Source organism: Lepidothrix coronata, unplaced genomic scaffold (genome assembly GCF_001604755.1).
Source record: "Lepidothrix coronata isolate B3197 unplaced genomic scaffold, Lepidothrix_coronata-1.0 Scaffold226, whole genome shotgun sequence".
Lineage (NCBI taxonomy): Eukaryota > Metazoa > Chordata > Aves > Passeriformes > Pipridae > Lepidothrix > Lepidothrix coronata.
This window is the reverse complement of record NW_016690406.1, coordinates 472,540-489,453: the sequence shown is the minus strand read 5'-3', so window position 1 is coordinate 489,453 and position 16,914 is coordinate 472,540.

Below are 16,914 nucleotides of genomic sequence, written 5' to 3'. Positions count from 1 at the left end.
CCATCCTTTGGGTACCTCCTTTGACTTCATTGCAATTACATCTGCTTGCACCAGGGATGAATTTGCCCCATGTGGTTCTGGATTTTACAAATGTTGGCCATTTAGGAGCCCAACCCTGCAGAATACTGTGCTAAAATACTCCAGATTGCAGAGCTAGGATCAAAGAGGCTTCTCTCTTCTTCTGTTTGAGAATGTTTGTTTTCTTTCTAGCATATCTTTTAAAGGATACTTCCATAACAATAAAGAAGAGGGGAGCTTTTTCTTAGCCTTTTCCACTGCGTGGCTGTGTGTTTTCCTTTTTTTTCAAATGGCAAAATGTGTTTGTGTTTACTTCCAGTGCATTTTTTCTCAAAAATTCAAAACAAAAAGGAAACATTACTTTCCTCATCCTTCAAAAGGAAACAAAACCAAAACAGACTGATAAAGTACAATACAATAAAAATCAGGCATTATAAAAGACAACATGATGTGCAACAGCAATACCAAAGAAACAAAAATAAAATATATATATATTAGGATACAAGTACAAATGAACCAAGAAAGCTATCTAACCCCACTACTGGATGATTGGTAAGCATTGGTTAAGAAATACGTAAGGCTATTCTGAGATTTCTAACTTAACACAGTTAACCACTGCTTCTCCTCTCACACCTTCACTTCCTAAATTTTTCACCTTTCACTCACTGGTATTCTATGTCTTGAAACTGATTTTTTTCCTTTTCGTATTTTTTGGTCTACAGTAGAATTACATGTTAATAACAACAGCAAAACAAAACTCAAGTTTGTTGTGAGAGTAAGTTGGTGCCACATCCATGATGCAGAAGAAAGAAGACAGACAACAGAACAACTGCATTCAGCTTTTCACACACAAAGCATATTTGAGGGCAACAACATAGTTGACCAAAACAAGTTTGGAGGGGCAAGCAGCAGAAGCTGTAGGTTTATAACTACACCATCAAACAGAGCCTGGTCTTTTGCCTTTACCAATGTCCTTGAGGACAACAGTAGCTCAGTTGCCATGTGGCTTTGCCATTCTTGTCATCTGGAGCAACAGCTGACCTGTTATCTACTTCACCACTAAATGCACACCTGGTTCAATGGAAAACCAAAAGGAAAAGAAAAGGTAAAAGGCTCCTAGCTGCGGGGAGGGCAAGGCTATCCCAAGGTCACCTTGACTAATGTGACAAATCCCCAGCCAGGTGTGATACTAGGATCAATGAGGGAGGGCACCTGGCTGGCAGGCCATTTGGAAGCAGTCTTGAACCAAATTCCGACTGTCTAAGGTGATGTGACAGATTGCTCAGCCTCCTCCATTAGAGAAGTGTGAACACTGACAGGTTACTCTGGGATCATTCTGTTAGTATAAATTCTCTTAGTTCAGCGGGGATGAGAAAGCATACATTCTCTATGGCTTTCGAATTGCCTTTGTAAATGTCAGCATCACCAGCCACCAGAAATGCATTCCCTACAAACTTGGCTACAGCACTGTGACTGAAGCTCCATCCTGATTCCTGGCATTTTATTTTTTCTGTGGAACTTCTGAAACATAACTTTTTCCTCAAGGGTAACCTCTGAAATTACCATAATGTTGAAAATATCATTAGCATCTTCTTGAACCATAACTATGCCACAGACCCAGTAAAAACTCAAGCTGATCCTCAGTAGTGCTTGCCATTGTCAAGGAAAGGAACGTACAGAAACAAGATTATCAAACAGTATAGGAAAGTTCTGTTTTGGATCTAGCCTACTGGCCAAAGGGATTTTCATTCAAGAGAAAAGGTGCAACAATGAAGCAGGATGACAAATGGAGGGGAATTATGCAAGTTAGTGTTTCTCCATCTGGAGAAAAAATAGGGCATTAAGTTATGCGGCATCTCTAGTCAGCAACATATGTTTTGGCTTCTTAAAATAAACCTCAAGTTATCCTTGGTTTCTCAGTCAAGCACTGTCTACATGGGCCTTTAGTACCATGCTGAAAAAAAGAAACGAGTTTGTGCTATATTTAAATGCAGTTCCAGTTAAACTAGTTTCAAACTGACCATGTAAAAAGGAAAAACTTATTTAAAAGCCATTAAAACTATACAATCACACTTATGCCCAAGAACTGGTCTGGTCGAGCACTGAACTGAATGGAAACATAAACTGGAATCTGGCTTTTAAAAAAGGTTTTAATTCCTGTTTACGTGGACTAGACTAGTTCTTTTGAAACTGAGTCAGCTGGAATCAGGTTTAAACAGGCTGAATTCAAACCGGGATTTGGAGCACGGCTCAAAGCCCACTTCTTCAGGTTGCAGTACTTCTAAAAAACTAGTGCAAATGGCATCTTATCACAGCATTGCAAATATGCAGTGTTCCTCTCCTTGTCCAAATATGGTTGCCATCAGGTCACACCACAAGGGAGGAATATGCAGCAATCAGTCAGCTGGAACAGCTCAAACTAGAAAAGTTCTTTATTTTACCACAGCAGGAAAGGCACTCTGGACACAGCAGGCTCAGTAAACCCTCAGCTTCACCTTTCTTCTGGAGCAGTCCACTACTCCTCTTTGACAATGCAAATCCACTCTGACAGTAGCAATATATGCAGCTGCCTTAAACAAGGAAACAAAACAAAAACTCACCTAAACAACAAACAGGCATATTGGCTCATAATGTGAATTAACTTCAGCAGACTGACTTCATTTCCTCCCATATCATGACTCTGTAGCTGTCATTACTCTTATGGAAGCAAATGCCACTTTACAAAATAAAGGTGCTCTCCTGCCTCTCTATTACGCTGGCTCTCAAATGAACTGTGCTGTTGTTGGGCATCTACTGACTCATTACTGGAAGTTGATCTTCCAGTGGTTTTCATCTTAGAAGGTTCCTGCAGATGGCAAAGAGAGAGACTGCATGTTCCATTGTCCTGCTTGCTTTCAAGGGAAGAGTCATTCAGTAGTTCATCTAACAGTACATCAGCAGATATCTCCAGTTCTTCTCTTCCAGTCCTTTCAAACCAGGATGGCTGAAATCTGAGTGGAAATCTCAGAGCTCACCAGAAAAACACATCCTTAGCTCCAAAGTGTCTCCTGGTTCCAGACAGACTTGTTCCTTCCCACCTAGCACCGCCTCCTGTATACGACTCCTCCTCTAGTTCTTAATACTTTTCTCAAAATGAGGCAGTCCAACAGACTGACCATCATCAATCTGCTTTGTATTGTGCAGCTCTGTGAAAGATCTGAACTACCCATTTCTTGGTGCTAATGAAGCCAGAATATCTTAGCTTCAAGTCTAAGGAGAAATTCAGGGCATGAATAGACTTCTAGTCCCCCAATTATTCTAGACTTCCCTTAGCAACTGGATGACTACCTCCCCATTTTTGTCCATGAAACCTCTGTATAGACAGGTGGCCCCTCCACTATAGGACCAAAGCAGATGCACTCATGTTTTACATTCTTATCCCAGTTGCTATACAGAGCATTTTTCATGATCCTGTTTTACCATCTGGCTGAAGTTGCAATTATAGTCTTACTGAAGAGATTCAACACAAACTTTTGAGAGTTTATAGATCACAAAGAGCTACAGCAGAGATGAATCTTGCTGCACGTTACCACTGTTTTAATTTTTCTCATATTATGCTTGTTACAAAATTAATGACCAAGGCATAGGCCAACATGCATCTTGACTGCAACAGTATTTTTCAACTTAGAATTCCATTTGGTTCCAGCTGAAAGCCTTCACAATGCTAGACTATCCATTTAAGAAGACAAATCAGAGAGATCTTAAAATGCTAGACAGCATCTTTGCCTAAGCAGGAATATTTTTGTATGTACTGAATTCCACACCACCCTTTCTTGCCCAAATGTCCCTCCTGCTTCCTCTTACCCCAAAGATTTGACTGGAACACCTGTAATTGTGTGTTCAGGATGACTGTTTATTGCACTGTTCCCATAACAGCCTCAGAAAGACGTGCTTTTTTCCAGTGACCTTCTCCTTTGGTAAGTCTGCTTTGTGGTTTCACTTCTTGAGCTGAGAGATCATGCTTATACTGAAGGGATGCTAATCACAGTCAAACCTCTTGAACAGATTCTATCCGACAGTGCAAGTTTTGACATCTGAACTAGGAATCGGTATCTTTATGTTGAAGCCTTACGCTGGTTTACCAAATGAGCAGTTCTTCTAACTTTCTCACAGCCCCAAAGAACAGTTTCTAGAGAAAGGGGGGAAAAGATCCGTAGCACCCTGAAACCTGTGATGCCTCTTCAGTTTCTATTATATTATAGTACTTTACTTTTATTTTAAGAGAAGGTATCTAATACAGCTGTCTCAGTGTCTGACTAGTTGCTTAAATAAAGGTTACCCTAGTTCTCTTTCAACCTGGTCAGGTTTATGGTACATCCTGGTTTCTGTGCCTATCCCTTTCTCTTCTCCCTTCCTGCTTAATTGGCCCCTTCCAATCCCACCACATGTAAATACATTTCAGTAGTGCAATGCAGTGCAGTGCAGTCATACTTAGTGCAAAAATAAAAAGCCTTATCCAGACCAAAAAAGCACAGACTCCCTCCCCACCCCACCCAGCCCCCAAGAAATCAGCACTCAGTAAAAGTATATGAATGCCCCAAAATAAAGGGGGATTTGCAGTCTCCCAGCCACACTTTCACATGCCTCATTTTCTCTCCTCCCACTCCATGTGGAGATCTCATTAGCAGATAGGACATTTACTGAAAACACAGTAAGTCAAATGGCAGAAATCAGAAAGGAGACAAGCCATTGTTGGGGGGCTGCAGAAAGAAGAGAGAACTAAATGGATATGGCAAAAAGGTCAGTAGTGGTTTTACACAAAGTTGTTGGATGCAAACTTTGCAAGGGCACTCCTTGCAAAGGGCATGTGTATGTGTGGATAAAAAAACTAAGATGCTTCCCTGTTCCAAATATACAGTCCCTATTTTAACAGTGCCCAAGTTAAGGTTCTGTAGTGCAATCAACTTTTTGAAGCTCTCTGTGGCCACCCTAAAACAAATCACCACCTAAAACAGATCACCACTAACCTCAGTTCTCTCCTGCTCCTGCAGGCACACGTGCATGAACAACTCCCTCCTCCATCCTGCAAATACGTGAGGATATATGTGAAGTATTTATTTCATGGCCCACCTAGGGCTATGGTGGGAAAAGCAGGAATTTTGATGACAGGAATTTAAGCTCTTAAGTACTTTAAAATGAAGACACATAAGAAAAACAAAATAAAGCTCACTAATTACAAAGGCAAGCATGTTACTGAGTCCCAGTCAGCCCATAACTCCCCTAGCCCATCTATCTCTTTTAACAAAATAAAACATCTGCCAGGGCTTGCCACTTGTGAAGATAACACTTGGGAAAACACAACAAAGACTTTGGGGTATTCACTGGTTTGGAGGTTATAATTTCAGTTTGGACAGCCACAAGAGCCTCCATCAAACCCTTGTAACTACTAGAAAGGAGTATGGGGAACCACTAAAATCAGTGTAAGAGGCCACATCAAGGAAGGAGGAGCAAGAAAGGGAAATGTATAAAAATGGAACACATTAGGACAATACTGCTGTTGTTAGACTAATCTCAATGTACTTGCTCAGTGTACAGAGGAATACTGCACGCTGCTTCACTTAGGCTCAGGCACATGCTTCCTCTTGCCTTCTGCCACTTCTCTCACTCCCAGTCCCTTATTGAAGACGGTAGCTCGCCCCAGAATGTACACAAAAGCAAATACCGAAAGATAAACCAAATTATAACCAAGAAGCAGGTTTCTCCTTTTTCTTTCTCTTGCAAAGATGCAAGCCTTGCCTGCAGGCAGATACACTCTGTTTAACCCCAGTGGAGAAAAGCGTTTTACATGCACAGAAATACGGAAAGAACCTAAGAGAAAGAAACTAAGTAGGGGTGCAGGGATCCTGAATACCCACCTCGAAAACAGGCTTTAAAGACTTTTGCTGTTTATCTTTACCAATGAGCCTACAATGAAAAACAAAGAGAGCACAATGGAATCACTAGCTGTGGCAAAGGGAGAGGACCTAAACCTGCTCTCTCAGAGTGCAGAGCTACAGTGGTGCATCCCATGCCTGAGCATACATGAGACAAAATGAATAACACTTGTCAGCTCTTCTGTAAAGTCTATAAACACCAATTTAGTCAGCATAATCAGCAGCAATGAATTTTCTCGCTGTTCAGCTGTGTGTACTTTGAGGGGGTCCTACCTGTTTGCTGAAACGCTGTTCACACTATAAATTCTCCTGCATACCTAATGCAGTAGCACTTATTAAAAAAAAGGTCCACCAAAAAGCTTGATGTATAGTCTGAATTTAGGGTTATATAATCAGATCTTACAAAGAAGCAACTTTATTTTACCCACGTGAATATGTGACCACCATAACAGAAAAGGTATGGCCAGAGTGCTTCTGGGTAGAGCAGTCAGAAACCTGGAATCAAATAATTCCAAATATCCAAATACCCAAATGCTTTTACATTGTTCTGACAACAGAAAAGGGACATAACAAGGGTATAAATTAGGGAAAAGGGATTGCAGTGAAGCATATATCTACACTAGCTGTTGTGGCTCACTATTTAATTATTTAAGACAAATATGCTATCACCAATAAATCAAACCCAAAGAAAGACTCAAGGTTATTTAGGATTCTCTGAACAAAACAAAATAAACCAAAAAATTCCATGCCTTGTTCAAATGGAAGCAACCTTCCTGCTTTATATAGTGCTTTTGAATTAAGTTTCCCAGCAAGGAGAGACTATATAATCACAGAGCCCTTAACACAGGCAAAATCTGCCTAGTGGAGTGAAATCAAATCTTAGGTCAGTTTTATGAAGATTAGAAACTTTGGGCAGAAACATGCTAAACTATGGGGAACAATCCTGTGGCATCTTAAAGGGTGTATATGAAACTAGGACTACATATGCTTTCCCTGTCAGAGAAAATGGACTGAAGTCAACAAAAGAGAGTCCTGCCTGCAGAATTTGGCCCACAGAGTATTGGTCCAATCAATTTTCAGGATTAAGCATAGATCTCACTGATGCTGACAAGAAAGGTCATGGTGTACATCCTCCCTGAACTGAGCAGCCTATTCATATTATGTTTGACAAACAAAAGCTCATTATGGGTGGAGTGTATGGGAAATCACCAATTTTCTGCTTCATTTCATTATAAGAATTTCTTTGAACCTGAACTTTGAAGCAAGAATCTAGGGAACTGATTGTTCAGAACATATGAAACTGGGAATAAATTCCAGACTTAAAGGACCTCTATCAGTTTCACACAGACCAAGCTACATCCTGGCATTAGGACAAAGGAAACAGGGCACCCCAAAAGACAATTAAACTTGTTGAAAATACTTGTGAAAAAGTAGTTCTGATTCCAATAAATGAAAGAGTGACACTTCTTCCACCAATAAATAGGAACTATATATTTTTTACAAGTTATTCATACATCAAAAAAAAAAAAAAAAGCAGCAGCAGATACTGGGGATTCGGTCTTTTCCTCTAAGTGGCACGGGTGAAGAGCAAGTCCCTTGTATGGAGTTCAAGCACCCCCTCTCCTGGGAGGCCCCCTATCTTTGGTGCAAGCACCCCCAAAGTGGGGGACTCTCCTCTTATTCAACCTTGCAGGGAAAAGCTTTAAAATCCCTTTCTGTCCCGGCGCAGTAGAACAGAGCAACACTCTCTTAGTACAAGGTTCTCCCTCTCGTGGTGACAGTGTTACCTACTTCAACCGCTGTGTTCCTCAAAAGCTGTATAAAACAGAAGAGAAGTGCAAAAAGGAGCTGAGTATAAATGCTGTCGACCACAGAAACGTGAGACCATTGCCTGTAGTAGCCCTGGAGGTCTACTTGGTCAACGAGGAGATGGAAAACAAAAGTAATAATGAAAACCATATATTAGAATAAAGCTAATATTTGGACAGTCTTTCCTTGATGTTTATATCACTCAAGAAAAGCAGCCACTGCAAGAATCTATAAACTGTAAAGTTGATATCACCTTCTGTTTTCTCTCTCCTTAAAAAGCAGAAAATATGCACATATGAAACGAGTTTCTTAGAAAATCACAATTCTTAAGATTAGTATTTCTTCAAAGAATGAAAAAGAAAGGATATATGTTCATAAAAAAGCAAGATTTCTGGATTCACAAATGACTGACTGTTTTTTATGTAAAAGATATGTTAAAATAGTGTTCACCAGCTGATTATTTTGTTAGTTTCACTTTCCTTTAGGCAATTGTATCTGTACACACTGCGTTCTAAAAGTACAATCTCTAGTGTGGATAATCTACCTGTTTGGTACCATCCTGTTTGTAAAACCACTTCTTAGCCTAAAAATATAAACTGTAAACTGTATAACATGCAAAATGAATTGAGGTGTTTAAAAAAAGCATTAGGAAAAATAAAAGGCAACAAAGAAGTTAAATCAAGAAAAATGTTAAACTAGTAGTTATGCTAAATGAATTACTGAACCTCACAAAGGATTAGCAGGGCAAGTGTGGAATGGGTATGCAGCCATTTAAATGATCTGGCATTCTCAGTCAAGTGAGAACACTTTCTAAAAAAATATGTATGATTCAGGATTCAGTCAAAGGAAAAGGCAAAGAGCATGGTCAGAAAATGTGGACCACTGAATCAGCACTCTGTTGCAGCAGCTATATGGAATTAATTTGGGAAATGGCACCTGTTTGGCTTAATGGGACAAAGCCCATCCTTCATGTAGTAGGGTAATATAGTTTTGTTACCTGCGTAATTAATGTTGAGAGGACAGTCTCCTCCTTCCCTTACAAATGGGTATACACAGAGTAAAGAAAAGCCAGACTTAGAAATCACTGCTGGAAGACCATAACTTTTAAACTGCAAGTAGAAAGAAAAAGAATGTGGCCTCCACATAAGTGCAAATGGCAGGAGCCTGTAAGGAATGCTGGCACTTTTTGATTCCCATGCTTGAAGTTCTGATTGCAATACCCCAAGATGTGGCATAGGTAACTCCTTCCCTCTCTTCTCACTCCAAAATAACTATTTATTTGCAGAGACACAGATTTGCTCATTCTCAGTGAAAGCACAATTTGTAATTGATGTGACCATCTCTCATTTCTTCCAGTATCCACAGTTAGGAGAAATGAGATATAATGAATACCTCCTCCACAATCCTCATCCACTTGGTTTTGCACATTTTCATTTAGAAGTGAAATGTTATCAACCAGAGGAGTGAAGATCAGCTGAGATGTACCTGAATTAGGAAAGCAAACATAAATTCCCATGCTCTCATAAGTTTGCACTCTCACTAATTTTGAATCAAGACTTCCTGCCTGGGACATCTGTTGCAAGATCAGAATACAGAAAGGACATAAAAAGTCATGAGGCTTGGGTGTCTACCAGCTTTCCCTGGGCTATTTGGATCTAGATGTTGACATATCCCTCCCTAGTGACATTTTTTTCAGCAGTTCTGTGGTGACAATTAAAATCCAGCAGGACTGACACAAAATTCAGACCCAGCAGGAATGTCCTATGAAGCTGGTGCAGGGAACACTCACCTTTAAAAACTTATGAACTGAAACTAAAACTTTCAGAGGTTGTTTTAATTTGAAAAGGGGTGATCAAGTGGATAAATAAAGATGCAATTGGAATATATTACTAGCAGTGGATGGAGGTATTTCTTATCCAATTCCTAGCGAAATCCATTGGCCACATTCAGCATAACCATGGAGAAAACAATTTTTTCTATCCCACCTTAATGCAGAAGATAATTTTAGGAAACCTTAAAACTTTAAAGAAACAGAACTTGGAAGGAGTGAAAGACCACTTGTGGCATCTTTCTCCAAGGCTAGGAATGGAAGAGGAAAGCCTGACATACACTTTTACAAATGAAATAACAGGACATCTTAGAAGAGAGCTAATAGATAATCTTAATTGTCTTGATTAATTGTTCTTCTGATATGAAAGGGTAGCAGGGAACAATCTCTAACTTTTTGTAGAGCCTAATACTGTTTTACCTTTTCTTTAAAAAAATTACTTTTCTATATCTTACTACGTAGAGATTTAAAAAAATCCTGAAAAATTGCTTGTAAAGACAATAAAGAAGCCAATAATATGAAAAAGCACACTAGAGCTGTAATATTGGTAAATGCTTCAAATAGCTGCAGCACTTGATTGGGTTGTGAATGATACATGTGAAAAATTATTTTTCTATGATCATAGGCAGATGCAAAAGTTAAATGATTATACTATGTATATATATTGATATAGAATTGCTATATATACTGTGTACTGTATGTTCTAGCTTTCAGAAATACTGTATTGTAGTGTACTGTACTTAACTAAGCAGATCTAAATAGCAACTTGTCATTTTCCACAAAGTCACTAGTACTGTTAACAAAAACCAAAAAGTCTATTTTCTCCAGTAAAAGAAATACATACTGTTACAGTCACAAGACATTTTGACTATAGAGAGACAATGTACATTTAACCAAAGAAAAACACCAAACCAAAATAAAAATCTCACCCCAAAATCAACCAGCCAAAACTGTTGCATTATCATCTTATTCAAAAGGGGAAGGGAAATGCCACCAATCTAAGAAGAGGAATAGCATTTACTTAAATTTTTATGACTGAAAATGAAAGAAAAAAAATCCCCCAAAATCTTCAATTACCCTGTCTGGACCAAGGAAAACCCCCTAGTCAGGCAAAAGAGTTAATAAAAACGCTACTTTGGGGGCCAGCACGATACCAAAATAAGCAGCTGTAGCTAAACATACTTAATCATCCCACTAACTGAATAGGCGCAAAATGAGTTCTAGAAGTCCTGCAGTTCTCATGGATTACATACTAATTAATCTTACTGACCAATTTCTTCTGCTTCTGAAAATCTATTGGTCTTCTAGACACACTAACCATGGTCCTGAAGAGATTTTGGCAAAGACCAAGGGAGAGAAAGTTACTTGTTATTTGGTAGTGACTGCACATTTGAAATGGATCTCAGATGACATGTAAAGATATTCATAATCAATATCTTTCAGAGTACGTGAGGTGGGGAAAGAGCTGTTTGACATGGCACTTTGGAAACCAGAGATTCCAGACCTGGAATATTTTAGAGCCTCTCAATATACTGTGCTGCTACCTGTTTAAAGACTTGATAATTTCTTAGTGTTCTTTTTAAGGGAGAGTGAACAAGCAAGTTATTTTGCTTGGATTTTATTTCTTTGTAAGGTGAACATGGAAATGAATGACTGAACTCAACAGTATTGTTCCAGAGCTGTCATCTTCCATGGATGCCTATCTCTGCTAGTGAGGCCTACTGAGATCAACTGGTTTATTTATTTTGTGGCTGAAAGACCACATAAGGCTCTGAGAGACATAAATCAGCCTTCCCTTTAGAATGAGTACTCACAAAAATACACTGGACCAAATCTGGGTATCACATTTTGAATGAGGGCAAACATCTTATTTGGGCAAACATCCAACTATGAGCATTTGGCTAACAGAACTTTTAAAATTAATATATAATTGCATATATACTGCATGAGAAGCGTACTTATTTTTCACTAGAGTCATGTCAATGCTCCACAGTTAATATTGTAATCGTTGTTTCATCTAAACCCTTTCCTGCATCTAAACCAGGCATATCCACATGCTCAGTTAGCAACCTGTCTGTAAAGCCAGGAGGAGACAACTGGCTCTCTACCTGGACATACATACATACATACACATACTCAGACATACATCTGCATGCACACACACACACACACACACACACAGGCCAAATAATTTGGTTTTACTCAAAGATCCCATGGGTACCAGCAGACTATGTGACAAATGAAAGTAAAGGACCTCATGGGAAAAATGAAAAGAAAGTTGGGCAGGTGAGTGAATGGGATCCTGCTTCCTGAATGCGATGATCCTCTCTAGTCAAACAGCGTATATTCAACATGAGGGTTGAACCTTCAGGGAACTTTATAAGGTTTAACAAAGAAATTGGCAATATCCAGGTGGCAAAAAGAAAAGGAGCAGAGTGAAATAGAAAAGGTGCCTAATTAAACATATAGATCTCAGAAAGATGTCTGTCCATGTAGTAGGAACAGGACACTGGAGAATCAGACAGTTAAGCACAACAATAAGTATCTAACCAAGGTCTGCACTTTTCCCAAGTGCCATAGGACTATGAACTTGGAAAAAAATCAAGTCAACAGTATAAAGTGTAGAAGTCTGTAGTTCTGTCTGGAAAATATCTAAAACAAGCAATGTTTTGCTACACTGGTAGCAGATTTTCCAGCAGGAAAAGTCCCAGTGGGGATCTTATGAAAAGATGTGGATTACTGTAATACCTAAGATCAATCTGACACAGAGCATTTAGGAGGGATGCTTGAGGTGTGGCTGCATGACTATGCATGAATTTCGCAGCACAAAGAGGGCTCAAGTGCTAATAAAGTTTGCATGAGGGGTAGAAACAAGAATGTCCCTATGGGCTGAACTGGATAGAAGTTCTCACACATGATGGGATATTGGTAGTTCTTTTGTTTGTGTAATGTTATTGCTGCAGCAAAAGGATATTTTTAGAATATGCTTTTCTTAAAAGGAATCACAGCTAAACTAATCAAAGAGTCTATATTTATCGCCAGTGACATGCATGCAATCCCAAAAGTGCCAATAGAGGTTGCATTGATAGAAATTCAGAACAGAATTTGCCACTGGGAAGTAGCTTTTCACTAGATTTCTCTCTCCACTAGCACTGGAGAGACTAGAGTCTGTAGTCAAATCACACAGCCTTACCCCCATATTATTAATTTGGTTTAGGAAGACCATTTACCCTCACGAGTTTTAAAGGGAGCTGATGCCAATCAACTCAATCAAAAGTAGGAGATCTCTCTGGAAGAGGACCGAACTTGGAGCTGTAACTGAAGGTAAGAAACAGCACAGAAGCACCTTCCAATATGAAGAGAACACTATGCCTCACTAATACTTCTTTCCTTCTTTCCCGCCCTTTCAAACAGGAAAACACAACATATTTCATACGAAAGGAATGTTTTAGATAAAACTTTGCTATAGATACAAAACATAAGTACACTCCACACTGCTCAGATGCATTTTGTTTTAAGGCATCAATTGTCCATGAGGCTGTAGTGTATTCAAGGCTGTAGCATATTTGCTTCTGAAAGAAGTATCTTAATGCTTTTTGCTTTTTGAAAAATAGTTCATGTGTAAATTGGGAGATTAAATACAGTTAACAAAGTGTTTAGAAGGCTCCAGAGAGGACTATGGAGAAAAGGAGGTTGAGGGGAGATTTCATCAGTCTCTACCTGAAAGGAGGTTGTAGTGAGGTGGGGGGTCACTCTCTTCTCCCAAGTAACAAGTGACAGGATGAAAGGAAATGGCCACAAGTTGCATGAGAGCAGGTTTAGATTAGATATTAGGAAAAATTTCTTCACTAAAAGGGAGGTCAGGCATTGGAACAGGCTGCCCAGGGAAGTGGTGGAATCATTGTCCCTGAAAGTGTTCAGAGCATGTGTGGATGTGGCATTTTGGGACATGGTGGAGTGGTGGGCTTGGCAGTGCTGGGTTAACTGTTGCATTCATGATCTTAGAGGCCTTTTCCTAATCTAGCTGTTTAGTTATCCGCACTAGGAATAATTATATGGACATACATTCTTATCTAACATGTTTCTCAATTACATTTTCTTAGAAAAACAAAAAAAAGATTCTTCCTTGTGTTCCCTTACACCAATAGGTTTACAAGAGTTAAGAATGCTTATTTTTCAGATAGGTCGTCTCTCTGTCATTATCTCTCTTGCGGACCAAATCTCTCTGTTCTATTTCAGAGAAAAAATATAACTCACCTTTTTTTTGGTCATAGTTAGTTTGAAGAAAGGCACACACTTAAAGTTCTCTCCATATTTCCCACCTGAGTCATCTGTGAAAATATCTGGACACCTTTACTCCTGCTGAAATGAACCGGAGCACTGAGCAGCTTTAAGGGAAACTAGCTGAGAGCTTATTATTTCTTGCTGGACAAATAAGGTTAACAGCAGCAAGAACACTGACTTGGCATGGCCAGAACAAGCCCCTGATGGACATGAATCTAGCACTAGGCCACCTTCATGCACTTGACTGTCTTACTGGACATGCTGCAGCGACTTGCTACTTTCAGCATCTGCCCCTCTGCAAGGCCTTTCTACCTGTATTTGGTTTCCATCAGCAGGACTGTCAAGGTTTTCAATTAATTACAAACTCAAACTCCAGACAATGTATTATCTGTAGTTTCCCTCATAAGCCTTTTTTCACAGCAGAGTTGTGATTGCTTAGGGGCCAAGGTCTTACTGAAGAGAAACCTTCTGGGAGCAGAGGAGGCTCAAAACCTCTCAGGGCCAAGTTCTCATCACATTACACCTCCTTCACAAATTTTCACAGCCAGCATAAAAACAAATCAGGGAATGTGAAAAGCAGCTATTTTGCTTTAGGCTGATCAGATGCTGATACAATTAGGCTACCTGCTGGTTCTTTTCTATAAGGTTTATTTCAATAACTCAGAGGAGCTGAATTGAAAGGGTTGGTTACCAAGGACTAGTCTTTCCTGGCAGAACAGCCACCAGGTGCTAATGTGATACTAACATAGAAGGGTTTGGGTTGGAGGGGACTTTAAAGAATCATCTAGTTCCAACACCCCCTGCAACTAGCAGGGAACCTTCCACTAGACCAGGTTACTCAGAGCCTCATTCAGCCTGGTCTTGAACACCTACAGGGATGGGGAGTCCACAACCTTTCTGGGCAACCTGTTCCACTGTCTTTACTCTTCTTGTAAAGAATTTCTTTCTAGTATCTAATCTAAACCTACCCTCCTTCAGCTTAAGGCCATTTCCCCCCCATCCTATCACTACATGCCCTTGTGAAAAGTCCCCCTCCAGCCTTCTTGTCAGCCCTCTTTAGGTACTGGAAGGCTGTCATAAAGTCTCCCCAGAGCCTTCCCTTTTTCAGGCCGATGCTTTTTTTTCCTTTTGAGTGGCAAGTCATTTTCATCAGTGAGAGTCAGAGGATTTCCTCAGCATAATTGTCAAAGGGAAGCAGATTTAGGTACACCGAAGGTCTGGTCATGTTTGAAATGATTTGGGTGCTTCTGATTTTGGACTGGACTCAACACTCCTGTGAAGAGTATGTTTTGTACCTTCTTCTTTTGGGATTTGTTTTCATTATTAAGAGACACAGTAAATGCTAGCATAGTACTCACTAAAGGGAAGAGATCTGTTCCTCCACCATGTGAGTGATCCAGCGTTAAAAGAGTAGCTCCAGGTTGAAGGAAGTCAATCAGTTTGGGGTTGATAAGAAGTGAAGGGGCTGATGGTATGTGGGTTATTACTCAACTCTCCTTTGGATGAAAGAAATCAAAAGAGGAAAGATGGGTTCCACTTGGCCTCTTTGATCTTAGAGCAAAAGGAAACCTCACTCAAAGTCAATTAAAAAAAAGTCAATTAAATGCTACTCTTCCCTGTTAGCTTACTGTGAACTTGTGCTGTTTTTGAAGCTAACTAACAGCGTGGGCCAGAAGCAGGTCTAGTGAAAGCATGACAGATGTCGAGAAAGTGTCCCCAGAGTAGCTCCTGCAAAACATCTGTAACTATTTCCCTTATAAGAGACTATTAATATGGGTTTTCTGAGACGAGGGACCAGATTGAAATACAATATTACAATTTCTAGTACAATTTATGTACTGTACTGGTATGTTTCCATTATTCATGAGTTGTGCCTGCTAGTCCTCTGCAAGAGACCACTGTAGGAAAACCTCACTAATGCACACACCCCAGACATGCACACGGACACACTCAGTAGCTGTTCTCTCCTTGCTGATCAGCAGACACTGAGGTTGTGGTCCTGCATTCCTTGTGGATTCATATTTCCCAGGCAGACCTCAGTGGAATGGGCAAGAGAAGTTAAATTTTGTTTCTCTGATTTATGATTTCACATAATACAAGAACAAGGGTATTTCAAGGAACAGCAACAAAATTAACTTGAAAAAGAATCATTTCAACGAGGGGGTAATTTACCTGAGGAACTCACTTCCATAGGACAGCATGGGGCCCAGCTAGGAATTAATAAAATAGATCTTTAAAGGACAATGAGAATTACCTGCCACAATATATAATTTTTATATGGGATAAAAACTTAAAGCCATAAATTATGTCTTTAAGTTATAGGCAATTAAATATTTTATTCAAATTTATATGATTTTTATATGTACAAATAGTTAATGAGGATTATAACAAATCTTCTCCCTTAGGCTTATTGCTTTGTAATTATCCAACACGGGTCTTTCATCTTCATTCAAATCATCTCTAAGTGGCCACATGTCAGAGACAGAGTACTGGGTGAGATGGACCACAGGGCAGATCTGCTCTGGCCAATCCTACATTTCCAATTCACTTCACCAGCCTCAGCAGCAGTAAGAGAAGGCACTTACTTCTCATTTACTCTAAGGCTTCCTTTATTGCACTTCTGCCTTGCAGAGAGGCCTGGATTTGTAAGCTTGAATTTATGTTCTATTTAATGCCCTTTTCCATTACCAAAGCAATATAAAGAGAGCTTAAGGGAAAGTGAGAATCAAGCTCAAGGAATGCAGGATATTGCATGCTTCATCAGAAGGATGTGTGCTACAGTCTGCGTTTTCTCATCTGTATCATTTTATCAGGTGTTTGGCAGGAAGCCTTTTAAGCATACTGAGATGAGATTCGCTAAACCACTGTCAGCAGTGGTTTCCAGATCACTGTGACTGCCATTCTTTCTGCTAAGGAATATTGTAGCAATACATGAAGGCTGAATATACCTGCAACATTTGGATATTATAGTTGTTTCCAAGTAGCATATAAGTATTTCAAAGATGAGAGGAAACATTACTAAAAAGAATTTAAAGTCGTAAAAGACAAAGGGGGTTATGTTTG